The following is a 25,366-nucleotide window of genomic DNA, read 5'->3' as shown; positions in this document are numbered from 1 at the left end:
GAAGAGAAGAAGGACAATTCATGCTCGGGTCATGAAGACAGACAGATGTGAGTCAAAAGACAGTAGACCAAGGTGGGCTGCAGCAGAGGGGGCATGGGAAGGGGAAATAACCAGGAGATACAACTGGACAGTCAGGCCACAGAGGACGTTGAAAGCAGTAACCAATTTTATCTCATTTTGAGCTCAGCTGGAAGAGGGGAAAGCCAAGCCCACCCTTGTTCCTAAGCTCCGGTCCACAGTCTAAATGGATCGGTTTCCTTCAGACAAGCCCCACTCCATAGCATAGTAGAAAGTGGAACACCTGCCCTTTCAATACCATTTGTCCAGCAAGCCCATCTCCCTAACTCACCTCTTTGATCCCCAGGGTGGAGGGAAGACCACAAGAAACTATATATCTCTTCAGCAATGTTTATTTCCAGTGGAATTCTTGCTCAAACAAGGGCATTCCCGATGTGGAAAGAAGGGAAGGAGACCTCACCCCACCTCTGGGACAGCCATCCCTCCTCGGTGGCGGAAGTGAGGCAGCACCACCAGGAGACGAGCCCACAGAGGCCTAGTTTATACAAGTTCCTTTGGCCCTAACCATGCTTTTCTCCCTAACACCTGAGATACAGAGTGGAGTTCCCCACGTTCCCTCAACCAAGTGCCCTGGCTTGCCAACCCTTAAAGAAGAGAGGAACAAATGCCAGAACCCACTGGGGGTGGGGTCCCCCCTATTTTACAGCTAAAGCACCAGCAGCTTTTCCTTTCCCAGTGGCCTGTGCTGGTGCCTCAAAGGGGCTGAGAAAAATGGTACAGCTTTGGGAAGAAAGCCTCGCTCAGCCTTGACATCAGTGATCATATTAGACCATGAGTCTTGGCACAGGCAGGAAGAAAAGTGCAATTTTTTTCTCAAGTTTTCTTTTCTAATGACATCAAGTCATAGGAAAAAGAGGACTTCCATCCTGCAGGGGTGTTGGCATAAAGGATGGCAACTGATTGAAGTCACAGCAACCTGCAAACAGATTGTATTTCAAACTAGTCCAGAGTCTGGAACACATTTTCCCATAAGCATAGCATTATAAAGAATAAATAGGTTCCCAAATCGCCCACACTGGTCTGCTTGCTTGGGCACTAAATACCACAAAGAGTCTGTCCTCTGTTTACAACCTAGTTCCACCCAGCTGTCCCACCAGGAGCCCGGAAGCCAAATTCAGCAGCAATGTCATGGCCACTGTCCTCCCCATGGCTTGTGTCTGAGTCCTGAAGACAGAGGAGTGGAGAGCAGAAAGTATTCTTATACACATACACAGATATATACATATACACACAACTATGTATACCTAAATTTTTTTAATTTATTTTTTAAAAATATAATGTGGTTATAAATATATAAAATAAAATTTCCCATTTTAACTATTTCAAGTTCACAATTCAGTGGTGATTAATTATATTCATAATATTGTGCTAGTACAATATTGTTCTACCATCACCATCCATTATCAAAATGTTATCATCGCCCCAAACAGAAACTCTGTACCCATTAAGCAGTAACTATCTTTTTCCCATCCCAGTCCCTGATAACCTCTACTCTACTTTCCATTCCTATGAATTTGTTTATTCAAGATATTTCATGTAAGTGAGATCATACAATATTTGTTCTTTATGTGTCTGGCTTATTTCATTCAACATGATGACTTCAAGGTTCACCCAAGTTCTTACACATATCAGAACTTCATTTCTTTCTACGGCTGAATCATGTTCCATGATATGTGTTAGGTTTTTTCCGACTGGGAAGAGAAGAGGCCAAAGCTCAATCAGAAAAAGTTTTATTTATGCACAGGTGGACTGAAGCCAAAAATGGCGACAGCCCCGAACAAAGGCGGGAGTATAATTTTATAGCTTTTGGGAGGGGTGTTGGAGGAATAACTGTTGGTGAGTAAGATAGAGAAGTGAGGAGTTGATGTTAGGGGATTGGTTTGCACAAGGTCTGGAGTTTAAGCAGGGAGGTTATTATGTTATGGAGAATTTTTGTTCTTGCTCAAATGGTCACGTCAGCTAAGGGTGGACTCCATGCAAACAGTCACGTTCATTGTGGGTGCAGGGAGCTTCTTGGAATATTTGCTAGAAGTGGGCTGTGTGTGTGTTGGGGGTGGGAGTTCTGTCTAACAGTATGGATATTCCACATTTGCTTTATCCAAGAAAGTATTTTTAACAGAGTAATTTTCACTTTAATACTCCCTGAGATATTGGAAGCATCTTCCTCAATTCCACACAGAACACAGGATGGTTCTGGCACATTGAGACTCCAAAGAACAAAGTACCAACTGGCCCAGGATGGTCTCCATGTGTGAGTGGTTCTGGATCATGGGTGCCTTCCAGCAACTCAGAAGATGAAGACAAGATGCCAAGCAAGAACTGGAGGAACTTGGGAGAAGGATGGAACATCTGCAATAGTATGTAGGTGTAAGAGCCAGGACTGACACATATACTCAGAACTATGTTTTATTTAGCAAATAACAAGAATACCACAATTAAGTTGTAGCCCCCCCCCCGCCGCCACCCACTTCAGTGGGCATTGTTGGTTGCTTGCCCATCTCCTGTTCTCCATTTCTCTCTTCCCAACAAACCTTGTTTTGTGGAGGAACCCACCTCCTCATGCCCACTACACAGTCATATGGCTTAGTTGCAACTCACCCCCTCTTCAGCTCTACGATGGGTCCTGATTAATCTAAGCCAAACACACGTGGTGTTTCTCAGTGCTGTTATCGGCCTGCATGAAGGAAGTGTCCCCGTCACACTGAAAGAGGGGACTTCAATGCCATGGCTGGGGAGAGGCTTCTCCCCTTCTCCTGGTGCACACAACCGAGGGAATCTGTGACTTTGCTGTGTTTGGCAGCCATCTTGTGGCCACTCGGGGACCTGCTGAGCAAGAAGCAAGCCAACCCCAAGATGGCAGAGCAGGAACATGGGAGGAACTGAGTCGATGAACCTAGAAGTCCACTCTCCCCTAAGAGCTGTTTTGTAAAGTAATTTCTTTTTACTTTTAGCAAGTTTTGAGGAAGAGTTTCTATTACAGCTGAAAGTGTACTAACTGATAAAGCACCAGTGAAAGCATGAAAATCAGGGTGGGGGAGAGGGAGATAAAAGAAGTAATAAATGTAGACACATTTGGAATGTTAGGGTAGGACATGCCTTACACATCATTAGCTCCTTCACTCATCTGCTCTTTTGGTGATTGTGTCCCCCAAAAAGACATGTTTAAGATCCAATCCCCAGTTCCATGAATGTGACCCTATTTGGAAATAGGGTCTTTGAAGATGTGATTAGTTAAGATCGGTTAAGATGAAGCCAAACTGGGGTAGGGTGGGCCCATAATCCAATATAACTGGTATCCTTATAAGAAGAGGAACAAACAGACATGAGAGAAGATGCCCATGTGAAGACAGAGGAGTGACTGGAATTACGCATCTGCAGGCCAAGGAGTGCGAAGGATTACCAGAAACCTCAGAAGCTAGAAGAGGCCAGGATGGAGTCTCCCCTTTGTGTTTCTGAGGAAGCACGGCCCTGCCAACATCTTGATTTTGGACTTGTAGTCTCCAGAACCACGAGACAATAAATTTCTGTTGTTCTAAGTCACTTGGTTAATGGTACTTTGTTAGCAAAGCCCTAGGAAAGTAAGACATCCACTGAAATAAAAATAGTTTAAAATATAAGTCTTGTCTAGAGTTTCTCATTTGGTACAGATCTAAGATGCCAAATGTCCATCATTTGCTTCCAATTTTCCACTTGTGAACTGCATTTTCCGGAATCAAGGGACCATATCACTTAACCCATTCACTGAGCAACTACTAAATGCAATGTTATCTGAGTTAACGCTGAATAGGCAAGAATGAGCAAAACTAAATACTTGCCTTTAAAGCTAAAACCTGGTGGGGGGAAAGATAATTAATTCTATACATAAATGCAAACACTTGATGTTTAAAATTAGTGCCCCCAAAGCATGCATGGTTTGTTTAATTGCTGATCTGACTGAACTTCTGAGAAGCAGTTGGAAATAATCAGAAGATAAAGTTTTCCTGGCTATCTTTCAAAATGGCCAGAAGAATGCTCATGGAGGAAGAAAAATAAATTAATGTGCTCAACGTCTCATAGCGGGTTAGCAGGTCATGTCAGCGATCCTCTCCCATCTGTTTCTTTTAACTCGAAAGTGACCCCACGAGCATCCTAATCACTTTCATAAATGTATAAATGGTTTCAGATAGGAAAGCTCAAATTCATTAAAAAAAAAAAGGGTAACTTTCAAATTTGTGTCTAAGAAACAGAATTGAAACTAGTCTCTAGGTGTACAAAGTGGAAGAACAGTTGATTGAGTTCCACAAGGAAAAAAGAAGGCAGTGTTTCACTAACACCTTCTCATGCTCACTTAGCTCTTCAAGTTCAGGCAGAACCAATTTCAAAATGGAGCATGTTCCAAAGGACACTTGTTTTTTCCTACAGGAAAATGTGTTCCAGGTTCCAATGGAACATATGGTTCCTAGCCTTGCCTATGAAAGCTCTGTAACCCAGAATATTCCTCCAATGCAGGATCCAGCCATCACATCAGCTATCAATGGAGGAAGGAGGAAGGCAATGCTCCTGTATGCTCTTCTCTTCGACATCTCGCTCCAACAAACTATTTACTCTTCATTCTGTCTCCCCCTAGGTGGGCTGCGGTGGGTCAGACAAGTCTCCATTCGTCTTCTCTCCTCATCCTCCTCAGGATCTTAGATCTGATCTCTTTATTTTAAAGCATTCCACCCAAGTGCTTGCCCCCTAAATCAGTAAGAAAGCCTGGACCTCGGAGTTTCAAACTTAAACCAGAGGCAAAATGTAAATACACCAAACTGTAAAGTGCCATGTAATTGCAATACACTTGATGAGGTTCTCCTGATTTATTTTAATACAAGGTTACTCATTTCTATGAGAGCGTTAAAGTGTTGTAGCTAATACCCATATCTCTAAATCTCAATATCAGGATACACGCCTAATAAAAAATGCTTAAGCCCCATTCTCTAATTGTGAGAAGTATCCTAAAGAATGGGGTTTTTCTACAAAATTCTGGGATTTAAATGGTGTATGGGAAGAACCAGAGAGAATATAGGAAATGGGAGCTGGCCCCAAATTGTTCTAACTGTATTTAAATACAATACGGTTTAAATAGATTCTGTTTTGTCTGAGGACTCTCCATGCATAGCGTTAGGTCTAACGAGGAACAAACACACTCCAAAACGTTTTTCAAATGAACTTTTGGAAAGCAACGAGGGCTTACACTGAAGCTCACCTGCATGTAGCTTATGCTGTTTGCTTGGACAGCCAAGGAATAAAACACTGGCCATCATGGCGCAGACAGACGAGGGAGACCAAGACACAATATGGCACTGTGTATTTCATGGGGACACCTGTCTACAACCAGGGATCTGGTTACAAACCATCTACAGCCTCGTCAGGAGGAGGACTCCATTCCCCCAAGAAGGAGCCCTTCCAAAGGATCGCACGCCACAGCTCAGTGAACCACCTCAAGTCAGTGGATCAAGGAGATCTCTTTTTACTTTGAATAAATATTTCAACAAATAACTTTTTATAGGCAAAATGTCGTGAAAGTGCAAAAATATCTATCTTGTTTAGAAATATACTTTGTGCAAATGCATTTAAACATGACTTTGGGATGGAACACACACCCAGGCAGGTGAAACCTTGTTTCACACTATCTTCCCATCTCGTTTCCAACTATTTATCTTTATGTCTTTTCATCTTTCACCAATTATATCTATTTATCTTTCCCCAATCCCTGCACTGTTTCAACGGGGGCCTCAAACCCTGAGTGATATTTATGTTGGTGAAGGGATAAAGTTTAAACTTTACCTCCCTGGTTAGTATTATTAATCAAGTATAAAGCTAAGATGCTTATAATTAGCAAGACTGTTTCTTCAGTTTTAAAAGTGCCACCACATTTTTATTTCTAAAATGGATCTTCTTCTCTGATTCTTCCCCAGGCTTCTGTTTACAGAACCAACCTCTCCACTGTACTCTCCCAAGTGAAAACTTCGTGGGAGTAGAGTTATCCAGATTAAAGAGGCAAAGGAGAAAAATGAAAATCCACCTGAGAAAAAATTTAAGACTGGAAAACAATAGCTAAGAAAAAAATTAAAATATTTCCTAATTTGTAGTTACTCCTAGAAAATAAAATATAACCATACATACAGCTGTGTTTAAGATCACTCAGGATTTGAAAGGTAGTTTCATCAGAAATACTGGATAGTAGAATTTATTGAAATTTTAAATATTTCCCTGAAATATTCTTCACATTCAGAATTAGGAACTAAGAAATTTGGGCTAATTAAACTAGATGTAAGTATCTAACTGCAATTGTTCTATACTTAAAACTCAGTTTATTGATTTCTTATAAACATATGGGAAATTTCTTGATTTTGTATCTACAAAGTTCATGAAGAGTTATGTATAAGGCACCAGTCTATATGTACCATATGTGTCTTAGTTTGCCAGGGCTGCTATAACAAATACCACAGACTGGTTGCTAAACAACAGGAATTTTTTGTCTTCCAGTTTTGGAGGCTTGACGTCCAAAATCAAGGTGTCAGCTGCTTCGAGCTTTCTCTGAAGTCTGTAGCGTCCTGGTGGTAGCTTGTGGTGATCCACAGCTCAGTCTCTGCCTCTGTCACATGGCCGTCTGTCTCCTTCTTTCTTCTACTGGCTCCTGCAGCCAAATTTCCTCTGCTATCAGGACTCCAGTTGTACGGGATTAAGGCCCACTCTACTCTCAACTCCTATTTGGTCTCATCTTAACAGGATCTTTGGAGATCCCATTTACAAATGGGTCCACACCCAGAGAATCTGGGATCAAGACTTGAACATGTCTTTGTGGGGACATGACTGAACTAACAACTCACAAAACCTAGTCCTGCCTTTGAATATTTCAGTCCTTTAGAGCAGGAATTAACGGCAATCAAAAAACAAACTACATTGTCATCTGCAGGAATTTTTAAGACTATAAAAGTGGTGTCAAGAGGCAATGCATAATTAAAATTGCTAAATGAATTGTACAGAGGCACCTCGAAGGAAGATGCAGATAAAATCAGTTTGGAGAAATTTAAGAAGAGGCAGAATGTGAAGGGAGTTTACAAGGACATATAAGGTGTCCTCTTATTGCTGCTGCAGCTGCCGCAATCTACCTGGCCCAGACCTCACAACAGCAGATGCTGCACCTACACTTACTAACATCCTCAACTAAATTTATCATCATGATTTTATAGATGAGGATGTTGAATAACATCCCTGAGGGCTCCCAGTAAAGAGGTGAGCTGTGATTCACACCAGGTCTGGCTGCCCCCAAAGCCTACCATGTCCTCCTCTCGCCAGGAGCACAGGGAATGCTGGGTAGCGGCCAAACTTTCTTTTCATAAGTTTGGGGATAATACAAAATAACCCCTTTCTAATCAGCTGACTTAAAGCTGAAAAGCAAAATAGGTTGGATATCATGCAGACTTTATAGGCCAAGCAACAATACATCATCGTGAACTTTAGACCAGGCACCTGACATAATGAACCCAGCACTCTGGGTGGGTGAAGCTGGCGAATGGAAGGGTCTGGAGGATCACATGCTCAGAAAAGCCCTGGAGAGAGAATTCAGTGCTGAAGCCGGTGTGGGTGTACAAATGCCCAGGTGTGCAGCATGGCGAGGGCAATTAAGAGCAGTAAAGAGGACATAGGCTGGAGTGCACCTGGTTATTTCGACTTTGAATTGCTTCAAAACTTACTTGTTTGATTTTAGGAAATGACTTAAAGTTCTAAGCACTTCCATCTCCTAAACTACAAAGCTCAATTCAGGATAATAGCGGAACAAGGCTAAAAGAAGCACATGAGAAAACGTAGATGGTGCGTAGCTTGTGGTAGATGCTCAAATGTTATTTCCTTTATCGAAGAAAGGTGATGGCAGTGGAAGTGGAAAAGAAGAGCTGAGACTCATGGTAAGGCAAGTTTAGTGAGATTTGGTGACAAATTAAATTTTGGGGTGGGGTAGAGGAGGAAGGGACGCAGGTCAAGCATCTCTGAGCTGATGAACCTGCACCAAAATACTTCACTACCTGAACCAGGAGAGAGAAGAAGTGAAGGTGATTTTAAGAGTGAGTGTGTCAATCGACAGATGACCTGATAAACAAAACGTGCTATATCTATACAACAGAATATTATTCATCCTCAAAAAAAGAATGGTCAGATACATGCTACATTTATGCATGTGGATGAATCTTGAAAGCATTATGCTGAGTGAAATAAGTCAGACACAAAAGGACAAATATTGTATGATCTCACTGATATGAAATAACTGGAATATACAAATCATAGAGACAGAAAGTAACTTAGTCATTACCAGGGGTCAGGGGAAGGGAGAATGGGGAGTTACTGCTTAATGGGTACAGAGTGCCTGTTTAGAGTCATGCAAAAGTCTTGGTAATGGAAGGTGGTGATGGTAGCACAACCCTGTGATTATAACTAACTCCACTGCACACTTAAAAATGTTTAATATAGGAAATTTTTTATATACATGTTATGATAGAAATAACTGAATGAATGAATGAAGTGAATTAATGATTTTAGTGGTGACTGGGAGATCCCCAATTGGAAACCCCCAGAAAAGAAGTGGACATGGGAGAGGGGATTAGGGAAGAAAGGGAAACCACAGAAAAATGATTTGGCAGCTCTTCTGACTCAAAGCCTTTTTGCTATAATATTCCATTTATCATGACCTGTGAAATTGCTAAACTCCATTTTTCTCTGAATGACTATGCTTTAGAAATCAAAGGAATATACATGAAGTTACAACATTTTAAGAAACCAGATGTCACATTTTTTAAAGACAGAGGATATTAAAAGAAAATACTCTACTTAATACAAGACTTCAGATCAGTTGCGACCCTGTTTCTATTTTAATACATAGTGATTGCACTAATGCCCCACTTAACTGTGATAGATGCCTATCACAGATGCCATCTTCCATGAGAACAGGCCTTCCTTATGGCACAGAAAAGCATAAGGTTGTAAGCAATATACCACGAATTTCTCAAGTATGTGTACCCTTGAAAATGCAACCCAGATGGCGAAAGGTGATGGTTGGGATCTGGAGTGATACAGACAGAAAGAGGATGGACTCGGGGGGGATGATACTGGCTTGAGTTCAGGCAGTGTGAATTCACACCCAATTGCCCAAAGCTGTGGAATGATTTTGTTTTACTGAATTCTTAAGCTTCATGAATCTGGTCTGTGGCTTCTCCAAGTTTCTTTAATAATACAAGTGATTTCTCCAGACACTGGATCCATTATCTACAGCTGCTGAAAACAGACCTGGCATCATGGAGCACAGCAGGTTCTTTTGTGCATTTTATTAGAGGGATGGCCTTTCTGAGATTATTTGAACTGTCCCCGCTCAAGTACCTGGAAAATCTACCCAAAATTCCCCACCAGCAGCAGGGATATGACTTTTCATCTGGTTTCTAAAACACAACAATTACCTTGCACCTAGCTAAGTAACAAGCAAATAGTTTTGCAGACCGACATGCACCTAAAGCATAGTTTTGAAATATGTAAAGGAAAAACTGATAGAACTAGAAGAAAAAATAGGCAATCCAATAACACAATGAAAGTGCTAAAATATTGCTCACTCAGAAAATGAGAGGGTAAATAGACAAAAAGTTAAGTAAGGAGGTTGATGATTTGAATAGCAGTTGAACAATTTTGATTGAATTGATAACTATGTACCCATCTAACAGAAAATAAGCATTAATTTTTTGGAAACAGTCAGAAGTGAAAAATTTATGTGTGAAGTATACCTTTTCTGATCACCTTTCTTACTAAAGAAAATTTTCTGATACTGCTTTTATCACATGCTGCTTTGCAGAAAGCTTATACGTCAACATGTTTTACCTTTTCTGAATAAACTTATACAAGCTGTCCAGCCTTGTCTTCTTACCTTTGAATCCCCCATGCCACTTAGCTCAGTGCTTTATTCAAAGTAGGCTTTCAATTCATTTAGAAAATGATCATCACGAAACAGTTCACTTTTAACAAACAATTGTTATCAATTACAATTTAGGCTAAGTAATTACATGCTATTTCTCCAATGATGTGTTGCATAAGGAGTTCATTGAACTCTATCGAATGTTACTAGATTGGATGTAGGTTAATGAAAGGAAGGCTTAAGGAAATTCCAGACTACCTGATGTCATCCCTTGCTGATCTTTGAGTCATTGGCTTAGCTATTTGCTTCAAGATGCCCCATGAGTTTTATACATGGAACTTCTAGGCCAGACCGAGGGAGAGCACAGTGGAGGGCTGGCTCCATAACTAGTTATCCAGATGCAGTGCATGAACCATTGTACACAGCTCTGTCCTCCAAATGCCCTCTTCCCTAGCTCCCCCTCCAGGGACAGTGACAATTCTGCCTTCAAGTCATCTGTATTTCTTTCTATAACCAATTTCTGTCCTTGTGCTGGAGACCTCTCTTTCCCATACTTGGCCTTACATCTGCACTTATCAAAATCTTCCACAGAACACAGAGCAATAGGTTAAAAAAACAGAAGGTGAGAGGGTGGAGGACAGGGGTGAGGGGAACACAAGGTATTCCCTGTTTAAACTGTTGGGAAGCTCTGCCTATAACACCTCCTTGTTGAAGACATACAGTTCACCGCAGAGGCTCTGCAGAAAAAAAGACCTGGTTAACTTAACCTTGCTTAAATCCCAAACTTATGTGACCATGAAACCCACTCACCCCTCCTTGTTTTCAACAGAAACCTATTACCATAAGTGCACAAAGTTGAGGACATACTGTCCCAAGAATCCCCTAACTCTCAATGCCAGGAACAGGAATCAGTTCCTCATTCCAAAGGTCATCCTTTCACAGGAAAACAAGTACATTTCTAAAAAATCTAAGTCCTTTTTCTCCAAGAATGTCTGGGAACTTTCCTCCAATGCCCTCACCCTTCACCAGCTATAACTAAAGGGTTTACAATGAGGAAGGCTCCCCCACAAAAAGGGTACCAACCATGTGTTCTAGTTTGCTAATGCTGCCTTTTTGCAAAACACCAGAAATGGATGGGCTTTTGTAAAGGGGGTTTATTTGGTTACAAAGTTACAGTCTTAAGGCTATAAAACATCCAAGGTAAGTCATCAACAGTCGGGTACCTTCACTGGAGGATGGCCAGTGGTGTCTGGAAAACCTGTGTTAGCTGGGAAGGCACGTGGCTGCTGACGGCTCTGGAGTTCTGGTTTCAAAATGGTTTCCTCCCAGGACGTTCCTCCCTAGGCTTTAGCTCCTCAAAAATGTCACTCTTAGTTGCTCTTGGGGCATTTGTCCTCTCCTAGCTTCTCCGGAGGAAAAGTCTGCTTTCAAAGGCTGTCTCCAAAATGTTGCTCTGTAAACTGCAGCTCCTCTCTCAGGTCCTGTGCGTTCTTCAAAGTGTCCCTCTTGGCTGTAGCAAGCTCACTCCTTCTGTCTGAGCTTATATAGTGCTCCAGCAAACTAATCAAGGCCCATGCTGAATGGGTAGGGCCACACCTCCATGGAAATTATCCAATCAGAGTTATCACCTACAGTTGGGTGGGTCGCATCTCCATGGAAACACTCAAAGAATTACAATCTAATCAACACAAATATGTCTGCCCACACAAGATTGCATCAAAGATAATGGTGTTTTGAGGGACAATACATTCAAACTGGCACACCATGTGTATCAGCTTAAGGTGTGAGAGCTTCTGTGAAATATTTTTTAAGAGAAGGGATATGCCTTATACCTGGGCAGAGTCAAATTTATATATTTTTCTGAATACTTTTAATTATTTTATGAATGCAATTCCACTGAGATATATTCACAAACCATATAATCCATCTAAAGTATACAATCCATGGCTCACAGTATTATCATATAGTTATGCATTCATCACCACAATCAATTTTAGAATATTTTCATTACTGCAAAATAAATAAATAAATAAAAACAATACAAAAGAAAAAGAAAAAGAAAAAAGAACACACAAAACATCACATATCGATTATCCTCCCCTATTATTTATATATTTTTGGTCCTTATTTTATTACTCATCTGCACATACACTGGGTGAAGGGAATGTCAGTCACAAAACTTCCAGAATCACATAGTAACATGATAAAAGCTATGTAATTATATAATCATCATAAAGAGTCAAGGCTACTGGATTACAGTTCAACAGTTTCAAGTATTTCCTTCTACCTGTTCCGATACACTATAAACTTAAAGGAATGGCTAATGCATACAAACAACCTTCAGAATGACCTCTTGACTCTCTTTGAAATCTCTCAGCCACTGGAACTTTGTTTTTTTCCTTGTAATTTTATTGAGCTATAGTCACATACCATACAATCATCCAAAGTGTACAATCAAGTGTTCACAGTATCATCGTATAGTTGGGCATTCATCACCATAGTTGAATTTGAACATTTTTTCATTACTCCAAAAATAAAAATATACAAATAAGAATAAAAGCAAAAAAGAACTCCCAAAACAACCCATTCTCTGCCCCCATCCACCTCTATTATTCATTTACTTTTTTGTCCCCATTTTTCTACTCATCTGTCCATACACTGGATAAAGGGAGTGTGAGCCACGAGGTTTTCACAAATACACGGTCACACCATATAAGCTGTAAGTTATACAATCGTCTTCAAAAATCGATACTGGTTACAGTTCAACAGTTTCAGGTATTTCCTTCTAGCTACAGAATGCCTTTAATATTATGCTCTATTTTTTGTAATGGCCATGTTTAGTTTGTTTTTTTAATAACACCTTTAATCCTCAATTATATATTTCTAAAAATCATTTTTATGACACTGTTCTGTCAAGCGATAATTAGCAGACTTTGCAATAGAAGAAAGTGAAGGCAAGCACTTTAAGCGCCTTTTCAACGATCACACAATGCATTAAGTCCCTGGGCTCTCATGCTCTGCCAAGAATTCAGCCGGATGGCTATATTATTAGAAATGTCCGGTTCAATACAACAAGTTACTTATTCATAACGTGAATCATTTATGTTACGGTCACTGATAACTCTTCTATCATCTGCCTTCCGACAAATCTGTCAGCATTAAGAAGACGTGTGCTGGGACTGGGGACGCAGCAGCAAGGTCATCCACCCAGGGGACATGCGCGGGGACGGCCACAGTGACCTCTTCGTGCCCATGGGTCTCTGTATTGCTTGTAAGTCATAGCGGCAAAGAGCTACAGTGTTCCAATCTCACAAGGCACTCAGCTTCAAGACTGAATTTTGAGGAGCCATACAAACAGCCATTGACTCAGAGTGGGAGCAGTATGTGGTCCTTGTGCAATGGCTCATGGAAAGTCCGGCTCATAAAAGAGCCTCAGGTGGGGACTGAAGAAACCAGGGTATGAGTTGGCTTCTAGAGGAGGGTGCGACCACAGGGCTGGGCCACACTGTGTCTGGATCACAAAGTGCAATGCACTCGGGAATGCAAAATCTAGGAAGTAAAATGCCATTTCTAGACTTTGGCATTGTCACTAAGAAGCACCCCTTGATCCTGTTAGTCCATTCTACAGTGTACCCCACCCTACAGTGTAAGGGGCTCAGCCAATGCTTACATTTTAAATGCTAACAAGAGCAGTAACATCAGGCACCTTTACCTTCTAGGGTCTATTGAGTCACTTCCTTGGAACATTTTTAATCTTCATCCCTAATAGTCACCCCTCTGCTGGGCAGGTGGCTCCACGCTGGGCCCTCTAGGCAGCAGCTCGGCACTGAGAGCCCCTCATCAAAGGACCAGGGGAAGTGGCCCCTGAACAAGAAGGCACAGAGAATAAAAGGAGGACGACGCATTTTATTCAGAAAAAAATTATATATCTATATATATATATATCTATATATATATATATGTGTGGTATCAAAAATGTAGAGTCTTGAAGCTGAATACACACACACACACACACACACACACACACACACACACACACATCATACCAACTGAAAAGATGGTACATTTCTAGTTCCCCTCAAGACAAAACCAAGGGTTTGTGCAAAACAGGCCTACACTCCTATGATTTTTCAAAATGCTCTGCAAATTAGGAACACTCTCCACTAGACTACCAATGTAGGCCAGCTGCTTCTTTCTGCTTACATCCTTAGTGGTATGTCATCAATGGGAGTGCCCCTCTAGAATTCTTTTGCTTTCCCAGTGTAATCTGATTAATTGGTGCCCTCTAGCTTTGTAATATCAGGACATTGGTGCCCACAAGCTTTGTGATTGGGACATCTATGGTTTGCTACCCTAGAGCAGACAGCTTTTATAAGCAGTTTTTGGGTAAGTGACTGGAAGATTATTATTTTACCTGGATGTACTATATAAATTTTTGTATACATATCCAGACAGCTTTATGCATTCATAGACTTCAAAATAAATTGAGATAATAAAATATGTCATGAGTGTGGTCATGACTGATGCCACCCCCTAACCCTATCTGACAGCAGGGTTAAAAAGCTGCCAGTCTGAGATATAGAGCTTCAATAGTTCACTTACACACCCCAAACAATTTCAGAGCACTTCACTGAAATCCCATAAATTAGCTCATTTTTTCTTTCATTCGTTCAACAAACATTTGAGCTTCTCATACATGCCTGGATTTTTCTAAAGATGCAGCAGTGAATCCTGGCTCTCAGGAGTTTAAATTTTAGTGGGCACCTCTTTAGCAAAAGAAGTTGCTCAGACATCAACACACTTTATTTAAATCAAGTGATTTTCAGAAGATATTCTGTGCACAATGTATGTTACTGCAGTTGAAGACTAAAGTTTCTCCAAAACCAGATCATGGCTACAAGGAAAACCAGATTAGGCACAATAACTGAAAATGATATATACTCAGTAAGACAGATCACCAGTTCCAGAAGAACTCAATTCTATAATTCTAGGAAAACTTCTAGACTCTCGCGGCAGCGAGTAGGTGAAATCAACCATTGTACTGATGGAACACACATCTCAGACAAACACTCATCCAAAATGGAGCCAGAGAATCCTGAGTTGGCTCTTGCTTGCTTTCCCACATTTTTTGTGTCAAGTTACGAAGCAAACAGACCATCAACAGGTCCCCAGAGGGAAAATATTTATTTTGTTCTAGGAAAACACCATAAATAACCACCGCTCTCTAACCTAACAACAACATTGTAGCTATGACTGTAGGGTTCTCTGATGAGCAGACAAGTCTACAAACTCATTTATAGAAAAGATAATCATTTCTACAAAAGAAAATGTCTACTCTTAAAAAAAAAAAAAAAAAAAAGAGCGTTAAAATTACCAATATTACACAGAGGTAGAGTGGGCCCCTTCCTCCATAAATAATATTAAAAATTATATTTATGACTGTGTGAGTATAAAGACAAATATAATCTAGGTTAGGTTTTTTCTTATATATTCATTATTATTATTCATTTTTTTCTTCTGCTGTGAAAAGAAATTCAATTAAAGCATTTTTGTGGGACCCTAAAAGTATTGGGGCCCCTGGCACAATACCCCCTGTGTATGACGGGTGGGTCAGTCCTGGACCCCGCACTCTTGGTTTCCAAGCTGCCAGCATTCCAGTCCGAAATTAGGCCAAAGAACTTCTACAGCTTTCTTGCCAGTAATAAGGGTCTACAGTGAGAGAACCACTGTTTTATCAGTTAACCAAACACTGGAGAACTCTGACACAAACAAAGTCATTCATTTTTACTCCATTAAAATACTATTTGTCTAAGTGATAACACTGAGTATACTTCAAGAAGAATACTTCAGTGAATCAAATATTTATGACTCCAGTATGGCGTTATTATTTTGCAAGTTAAAAGCAACAAAACTATAATCCATTGTTGAACTTACGCTTTTCATTTTGTTTTTATTTTATTGTTTGGTATAAAACTGAATGTATAAATTGCCTTTATAAGTCAAAAATGCTAACACTCCACTCACCAGTCTAAATTTCTTCATATTTTCTGACTGTTCTCGTAAGCATCAGCAATGAGCAATGTTAGCTCAGCATTTCTTGTCTTTACAAATAGTGCATACTGTGGTCAGAGTGGGAAAATTAAAGTACTCAGGAAAGGCGCAGAGGAGACTAATTGCCTGGCCCTAACAAAAAAAGCATACCCCTTTCCTTCCTCTCCCTTTTATCACTCATTGCGGTTTTGTGAGTACCATCACAAATTGGAATGAGATTTTAAATCTTGGAGAAAAAGAAGAAATTAAAGAGGATAAATAGAACTTTTCTGGCCAATGACAAGCAAATAAAAGATTAACCAAGGGACTAAAGGACTAGCTGATTAACACTAGAAGGCCAAGGAGAAGAAAACGACTCCAAACGTGTCCTGTCCCGGTGGCTCTTCCTAATGCCATTTTTATTCTTTATGTGTGTTTTCTGAAATATCCATTTCCTTTCATATTTCATCCTTTGGTTATAGTATTTGTTATTTTGTCTTAGAAAATAGTGAAAAAGAAGAAAATGTTTGTTTACATTATATACAATCTTACTCCAAAATTCAAAAACATAAATATCGAAATATCTAAAATCTAATAAACATCTAATAAAAAAGCCAAAAACATAAATTATGAATATGCTACTCTTCAACATGTTTCACACTCAAGTGACAAAAAAAGAAAGAAAAAAGCTTACATTTATAGTTGAACCCTTTCCAATGTCTTCACTCACAGACTCTCAACATTGGTCTTCACCTGTAGTAGAAACACAAAAAACAAACTGATTTTTAATTAAATTTTACTTTTTCAGACTTATTTTAAGGCAACGTGGTGGCATTGGGGCTAATTTTAACAGTCAGAGGAAGATTAGAAACTAAGACTAGAACATTCCTTGGAAAAGGCCACATCTGTGCAACCGTTCTAGAATAGTCCTACAGTGATAATGATACAAAGTTAATTAAAAGAAAAAAAGACTTGCATGAGATGGTATTAGAAAGCCACTGAAACCCCAGTTCATCCTCCCAGACTTTCCCTTGAAATACTCAGAGAATTCAAAAGGAGACTTGAACTCTTGGTAGCACTCCCCCTCCCTGGAGCAGAGGAACCCTGAGACAGTGAGGCAGGGGGAGCAGAAGGAGAGAGCAGAGGGGTTCAGTCATCTCAACTTCCATCTCCCCCTGCAAGGCCCAGGAGCAACTTCCTAAGGCCCCTCGTCCCTCTCCATGGTTCCATCCTTCAATTCCTCTCGCCTTCCATCTTTGCAAAGTACTTGGGTGATGCCTACATCGGATACAGTTTAGGGGTCCAGTTTCCCTGGACACTATTTTTGAAAAGAAAGGGCCACCGACTGCTTCAGCTCATCCAGGAATGAATGTCACACCTCATAGCCAGGTGATCCCATTTAAGGTAAGCAAAGCCAGAGTCAAAGAAAGAAAGAAAGAAATACTACAGATCTGATGGTCTGGCAGGGGGATATGAATGCCAGCCAGCTCTCCAGGCCAATATCTGAACAGATACCAATGACAACCAAGAGGACTGAGGTAGGTAGGAGCCCACCCACCTCCATCCCCCTTCCCCCAAAATACCCCAACCCATCCAATCTATAGGTAAGCCATAGGTTCATAGGCCTAGATTTCTTTCTCCATTTACAAGTGACACCAAAGACATGGGACCTAGAAAAGGAGAACATAATGTTCAGGGTACAGAGTAGGAATGTATTTTGAAATGTTTACTACAAGAAAATAGAAGAAAAAATTAGAAAACATATGCTTTGTTTTCTAGGTAGTACTGAAAAAGAGACTGTGTGTGAGAGGCTGAGATTAAAAATGCTGGACAAGCTGGGGAAAGATGTAAGGAAACAAGAAATTCAATAGCCAAATTATAATCAAACATGGGGGACAGTAAAAATGAGAAGCATTTAAAAAGTGGAATAAATGAGATAATGGACACAGATTATCTGGCATGAAGAAGAAAAAGTAAGAAAAATTAGTGAGTGAGAAGTTGGAAGAAAGGGAATAAAATAGACAAAAGATCTTTCTGAAGATACAACTTTTATTAAAAAGATCCTCAAATAAATAAAAATTAATGAAGGACAAATAGCTAGAAATATCTGGTGAAACTGAAGTTTTTGGACTTTCAGGATAAGAATTCTATAAAATCTAAGCATTAAAATAAAAGGCTCCCCCCCAAAGGACCACCCTTCCCCACCCCCTAAACTGACCACTTTAAGATGGGGGCATTTAGTATTGAAAGAAGAAACAAGGTAATGGCACAAACTTTTAGATATTAACTAAACATTTCAATATTTGCAGACTTTCACGGGGGGAAAATGTGCTAGGAAATGTATCAGCTGGGTGACTTCATGAAAAAAATTACTCAAAAATATTCCAGTTGACTGAGGGATAAATCAAAATAAAAACTTAAGATAAATAAAAAATAGTCACCATAATAACTCCATGGTGAGCCCGAAAGCAGGTAAACAAGGAACAAAATGTGCTAATTATTACAAAGACAGTCCAAACAAGAGTAAAAATTTTCAAAAATTTGGAAAAAGTATCTAACAAATAAACTTTAATATATCAACCAGTTCTACCTAAGACTGAAATTCTAGATCACGTTATCAAAAATGGAGAAATGGGGGATCGTAAAAATGAGCTAGTTTCATCTTGTATGTGCAGTTTCATTTGTGACACTTGTAACTGTTTTGTCTTTTCTTAATTCAAGAGAAAAAGAAATGAACCAAATATTTAAACTTAGTAAGTTTAAAAAAAACAACACATATAATATAGGAAAGGCAGAAATAAAAATAAAAGCAAGGATGTCTAATTTAGAAATTTAAAAAGCTGTAGCTAGTCCTTTGCATGATACCCCAAAGAGATTTCTGGCAAATCTAGTCTTAAAATCAAACACAGAAGTAGAAGCATTAGAGGAATATACACAGACATGGAAAAGATGGAAAATTTAAGAGTGTTATATAAAAATACCCTTGTGATATTTAATCACCAAAACTGAACCAAAAGCATAAAAGCTGAAAAACCAATATATATGGTCTTCTCCAAAGATCAGATAATTCCCAAGCTATGTAAAAAGCTTTCTAAGATTAGAAAAAGTGAGGCTCTCCAGTTTGTTTAAGGCACAGCATAAAGAGAAAAAAGTAAAAGGCTTGTTTTGCTTTGGTAAGATGCAAGATCATAAATACCATGCTCAGAAAATTCAATTGCTAGTGTATTAAAATAAAGATGCATCCATATAAATAGGACTATTCTAAAAATATTAAATAAGTAGATCTATTAGGCCATAGTGATAAGTTACAAGAGAAAAATACGTATTCATATCTTCAAAGATGCCAAACAGCATGTAATAAACTCAGTACCTGTATCTGATAATCTCTGTAACCTAGGAATAGAAGGATACTTCACTATGACTTTTAGAAAGATCTGTACATAACAGATAGCATCTCTATTAAAAAGTCAGGAATAAAATAAACGATGCTTACTATATATGGTGGTTTGAAACTGTATGCACCTCAGAAAAGCATATTCTTAAAGACATCCATTCCCATGGGTCTGGACCCATTGCAAGTAGGACCTTTGGATGAGGCTACTTCAGTTAAGGTGTGGCCCACCTCAATCAGGATGGGTCTTAATACTCTTACTGGAGTCCTTTTCAAAAGGGATGAACATACAGAAAGTAAGAAAGCCATGGATGCAAGAAGCTGAAAGCAACAAAACCCACAAGGGAAGGGAGTGACCAGCAGATGATGCCATGTGCCTTCTCGTTTGGCAGAGGAGCCAAGGATCACCGGCAGCTGGTCTACAGGAAGAAAGCATTGCCCTGATATGCCTTGATTTGAACATTCTCACAGCCTCAAACTCTAAGCTTGTAAGCTAATAAATTCCCATTGTTAAAAGGCAACCCATTTCATGGTATCTGCTTTCAGCAGCCTAGGAAACAAAAACTCCATGCAATAAGGAAAGGAAAAGAACAGAGCCAATTCCCACCATCTGCAGGTGGCAAGGTTGACCAGGGACCTCAAGAGAAATATCTAAAAAATAAAAAAAATGGGAATAGATAGTAAAGGTGCCATGAGATGATTTGAAACACAAATGTAAAAGGCAATGGCTTTTGCCTAGTGACAAAAACAAATGAAAAAGGAGATAATGTGAAAATAGATCATTTTCAGAAAGATTACTCATACAGTAAAGGATCTGTATAGAAGATATTTAAGGAAATCTTTAGGACAATGTTTTCCTCATGAGAAATGAGGAAAAGTACAAATACACTTTGAAAAAAAAAAAAAAAGAAAGAGAAAAATGCACCATTTAGCCAGGAAATTCAATATGAGGTAGGCCAATGAATTTATATTTTTGGTCTATAGAAGGTAAAGTTCCATTATAGGAATATGAGAATAGCAAGAGGGCTTTTACAATCAGTGATGCTTATTTACGGGTGAACATTTGAGAACCTCAGAAGCTGTTCTATAAATTCAAGATGAGTTTTGGGAAAAAAACACATTAAGAATATTTGATTATCCGGCCTCAAGTGAAAAGTACGCTAACATATTATACTCAGGGCATTTAGAATTTTATGTTTAAAAAAAACTTCATTACACTTTTGAAGGTTGGGGAAATGTTATAAATAGCCATTGATGTTATATTTGTGAAAATAAAATGCTGATTGCACATCATGGAATCATAGCAAAACAGAGCACATCTTTGCTTTTGGCCATAGAACAGGCTGGGGTATATACAAGGTGACAAGAGTTTAAGTGTAAACACAAACAAAATTTCTGGGATGGTTTTATAAAAAAGGAGAGATCAGACCAATAAATCACCAGGTCCTTTTAACTGCAGTATCTAAAATAAGCTTAACTTTAATTTCAACAATAAACTAAAAATTATGTGTCCCTGACAATGATGAAGCCATCAGTTCTAGTTATTCCACAATAAATGTCAACCAAAATTACTCACAAAAGGAACCAAAAGTTTGTTCCTTATATGTAGGACAAAACAAAAGATCCCTTAGCCCTGGAGGATAATACCCCTGACAGGGCATCAACAGCTTTTTTTTTTTTTTTTTTTTTTCATTTTTATTGAGATTGTTCAGATGCCATACAATTATCCAAAGATCCAAAGTGTACAATCACTTGCCCCTGGGCACCCTCATACAGCTGTGCATCCATCACACTTAATTTTTGTTCAATTTTTAGAAACTTTTCATTACTCCAGACAAGAAATAAAGTGAAAGATGAAAAAAGAAAAAAAGAAAAGGAAACTCTAATCCTCCACTATCCCTAACCAACCCCCCTCAACTGTTGACTCACAGTATTGATATAGTACATTTGTTACTGTTTATGAAAAAATGTTGAAATACTACTAACTGTAGTATATAGTTTGTAATAGGTATATAGTTCTTCCCTATATGCCCCTTTATTATTAACTTCTAATTGTATTGTCATACATTTGTTCTGGTTCATGGAAGTGATTTCTAGTATTTGTACAGTTTATCATGGACACTGCCTACAATAGGATTCAGTTTTACACATTCCCATCTTTTGACCTCCAACTTTCCTTCTGGTGACATATATGACTCTGAGCTTCCCCTTTCCTCCTCATTCACACACCATTCGGCGCTGTTAGTTATTCTCACATCTTGCTACCAACACCCCTGTTCATTTCCAAACATTTAAGTTCATCCTAATTGAATATTCTGCTCATACTAAGCAACCACTCCCCATTCTTAAGCCTTGTCCTATATCTTGGTAGCTTATATTTCATGTCTATGAGTTTACATATTATAATTAGTTCCTATCAGTGAGACCCTGCAATAATTGTCCTAATGTGTCTGGCTTATTTCACTCAGTATATTGCCCTCGAGGTTCTGTCATCAACCCATTTTTTTTTTAATATGGTTTTGTTCACTCACCATACATTCCATCCCAAGAAAATAATCGATGGTTGTCTGCATGGTCATACATTTATGTGTTCACCACCTTCACCATTATCTATATAAGAGCATCTACATTTCTTCCACAAGGCAGGAGGGAGAGTCAAAGAAGGTAGAGAGGCAAAAGAAAGAGGAAACAAAAAGACAGCTAGGAAGCAGCAAAAGGAAAAATAACCTTAAATCAAAGCAGAATAAAGAATCAGACAATACCACCAATGTCAAGTGTCTAACATGCCTCCCCTATCCCCCCCTCTTATCTGCATTCACCTTGGTATATCACCTTTGTTACATTAAAGGAAGCACAATACAATGATTCTATTAGTTACAGTCTCTAGTTTATGTTGATTGCATCCCTCCCCCAATGCCTCCCCATTTTTAACACCTTGCAAGGTTGACATTTGCTTGTTCTCCCTCATAAAACAACATACTTGTACATTTTATCACAATTGTTGGATACTCTAGATTTCACCAAGTTACGCACTCCCAGTCTTTATCTTTCCTCCTTTCTTGTGGTGTCTCACATGCTCCCCACCTTCCTCTCTCAACCGTATTCACAGTTACCTTTGTTCAGTGTACTTACATTGTTGTGCCACCATCCCCCAAAATTGTGTTCCAAACCACACACTCCTGTCTTCTATCACCGTGTAGTGCTCCCTTTAGTATTTCCTGTAGGACAGGTGTCTTGTTCACAGAGTCTCTCATTGTCTGTCAGAAAATATTTTGAGCTCTCCCTCATATTTGAAGGACAGCTTTGCTGGATACAGGATTCTTGGTTGGTGGTTTTTCTCTTTCAGTATCTTAAATATATCACACCACTTCCTTCTTGCCTCCATGGTTTCTGCTGAGAAATCCGCACATAGTCTTATGAAGCTTCCTTTGTATGTAATGGATCGCTTTTCTCTTGCTGCTTTCAGGATTCTCTCTGTCTTTGACATTTGATAATCTGATTATTAAGTGTCTTGCCGTAGGCCTATTCATATCTCTTCTGTTTGGAGTACGCTGCGCTTCTTGGATCTGTACTTTTATGTCTTTCATAAGAGATGGGAAATTTTCATTAATTATTTCCTCTATTATTGCTTCTGCCCCCTTTCCCTTCTCTTCTCCTTCTGGGACACCAATGATACGTACATTATTGTACTTTGTTTCATCCTTGAGTTTCCGGAGACGTTGCTCATATTTTTTCATTCTTTTCTCCATCTGCTCCTTTGCGTGTAGGCTTTCAGGTGTTTTGTTCTCCAGTTCCTGAGTGTCTTCTTCTGCCTCTTGAGATCTGCTGTTTTATGTTTCCATTGTGTCTTTCATCTCTTGTGTTGTGCCTTTCATTTCCATAGATTCTACTAGTTGTTTTTTTGAACTTTTGATTTCTGCTGTACCCATGTCCAGTGCTTCCTTTACAGCCTCTATCTCTTTTGCAATATCTTCTCTAAACTTTTTGAATTGATTTAGCATTAGTTGTTTAAATTCCTGTATCTCAGTTGAAGTGTACGTTTGTTCCTTTCACTGGGCCATAACTTTGTTTTTCTTAGTGTAGGTTGTAATTTTCTGTTGTCTAGGCATGGTTTCCTTGGTTATCCAAATCAGGTTTTCCCAAACCAGAACGGGCTCAGGACCCAGAGGGAAGAAATATTCAGTATCTGGTTTCCCTGAGGGTGTGTCTTAGAAAATTGCTCCACCCTTTGATGCCTCGGATCACTGTGCTTTTCTGCCCAGCAGGTGACGCCTGTTAGCCCATAATTCTTGACTGGTGTGAGGAGGTATGGCCGTGTTCCCCCAGGCTCTGGGGTCTGGTTCTGAATGGAAAGGGTCCCACCCCTTTCCTCCTAGAGAAGACAGAGCCCCCAGGTGGAGGTCATTAGCATTTCAATGGTCTCACTCTCTGCTTGTGCTGTCTCCACCCTTCTCTGCTTCACAGCCCTGGAAACTGAAAATGACTGGGGCTTTCTCCACTGAGCCAAAAAAGAAGCAGATAGTCCCCTTCAGACCCAGTCCAAGGCGACCCTCCAGCTCTCCCAGGTCAGTCGTCACTCATAGCCTCTGTCTGTTTTTTGGGGATGCATACCTGTAGTGAGCAGTTCACACTCGCTACTTAAAACCCTAGTTGGAGCTCAGCTGAGCTATATTTGCTTGCTGGGAGAGAGCTTCTCTCTGGCACCACGAAGCTTTGCAGCTTGTGCTATGGGGGAGGGGGTCTCACGACTTGGATCCGCAGGTTTTACTTACAGATTTTATGCTGTGTTCTCAGGCATTCCTCCCAGTTCAGGTTGGTGTATGATGAGTGGATGCTCTCGTTTGTCCCCCCGCAGTTATTCTGGATTATTTACTAGTTGTTTCTGGTTTTTTGTAGTTGTTCCAGGGGGACTACTTAGCTTCAACTCCTCTCTATGCCGCCATCTTGCCCCTCCTCCCATCAACAGCTTTTAATGGTCTGAATTGGGTGTGACATAAACAAGGAATGATTTAAAACTACGTCTGAGTATCACAGTAACACTTCTACTTATGATAATGACCACGCAAAGACCCAAAGTGTAAGCATTTTCCCTAAAATGTCAATTCTTTGATATACAGGATCTCCAAAGATTTGTTCATATGCACAGAATTTCTTAACTTTATTTCTTAGGTAAAACACATGACTTACAGAAAAGAAACAAAGTGTTACTGTCAAAAAAAGAATATTAAGTTTAAAAATAATTTTTGTATTTGAAATATACAGAAAAGTTGCAAAAATAAGAGTACAACGAACACTCTTTTCTGAGCTATTTCTTGTCAAAAGTTTGTGGATTTTACTGGTCTTTTCATGGAACCAAAGTTTGATTCTGGGGAGCTATATAATCACATAACTGTTTAGATATAAGCAGGAAAACCCACCACCTACAGATTCACAATGGAAAATGGTTGACCAAGGTGGGATGAAGGGGAGATAATGAAAATTATCTAACATTTCTGAATAGGAATATCAAAAAATCATGCAGAATCAGAATTTTCCTTTATGCAGATGATTATTTAAATGCCACAGAATTTGTTTATTCATTCCACAAGTATTTATTTAAGTATCTATTATGTACAGACACACATTTCTATTCTCTTACAGACCTCTAAAGATGGACACTCTATAGCTTTCCTTGTGTGCTGGTTTGAAACTGTTATGGACCCCAGAAGAGCCATGATCTTTTAAGCAAATCTCATTGGGTAGAAACTTTTGACTGAATGTTTCCATAGAGATATGACTCACCCAACTGTGGAAGAGACCTTTTGATTAAATTATTTCCATGGAGGTGTGGCCCGCCCATTTAGGGTGGGTCTTCATTAGATCACTGGAGTCCTTTAAGAGGGACTTAAAGGAAGTTCATGAAGAGGGAGAAGCTGAGAGACATTTTAGAGAGAAGCTAAGATATGTATTCCAGA

The 25,366-nt window shown here is 39.4% G+C and overlaps 1 protein-coding gene across 1 annotated transcript in view; it reads right to left on the bottom strand.

The window, feature by feature from the left end:
* PLEKHG1 (pleckstrin homology and RhoGEF domain containing G1) overlaps positions 1-25,366 on the bottom strand; it is a 229,535-nt gene that overhangs the window by 146,481 nt on the left and 57,688 nt on the right. Inside the window, exon 2 of the mRNA XM_037819416.1 lies at positions 16,716-16,774. The gene's annotated coding sequence lies outside the window, so the exon portion shown is untranslated. The remainder of the gene's footprint in view (positions 1-16,715; positions 16,775-25,366) is intronic.

The sequence above is a fragment of the Choloepus didactylus genome, chromosome 2, assembly GCF_015220235.1.
Source record: "Choloepus didactylus isolate mChoDid1 chromosome 2, mChoDid1.pri, whole genome shotgun sequence".
Lineage (NCBI taxonomy): Eukaryota > Metazoa > Chordata > Mammalia > Pilosa > Megalonychidae > Choloepus > Choloepus didactylus.
This window is presented reverse-complemented; position numbering and strand designations above follow the sequence as displayed.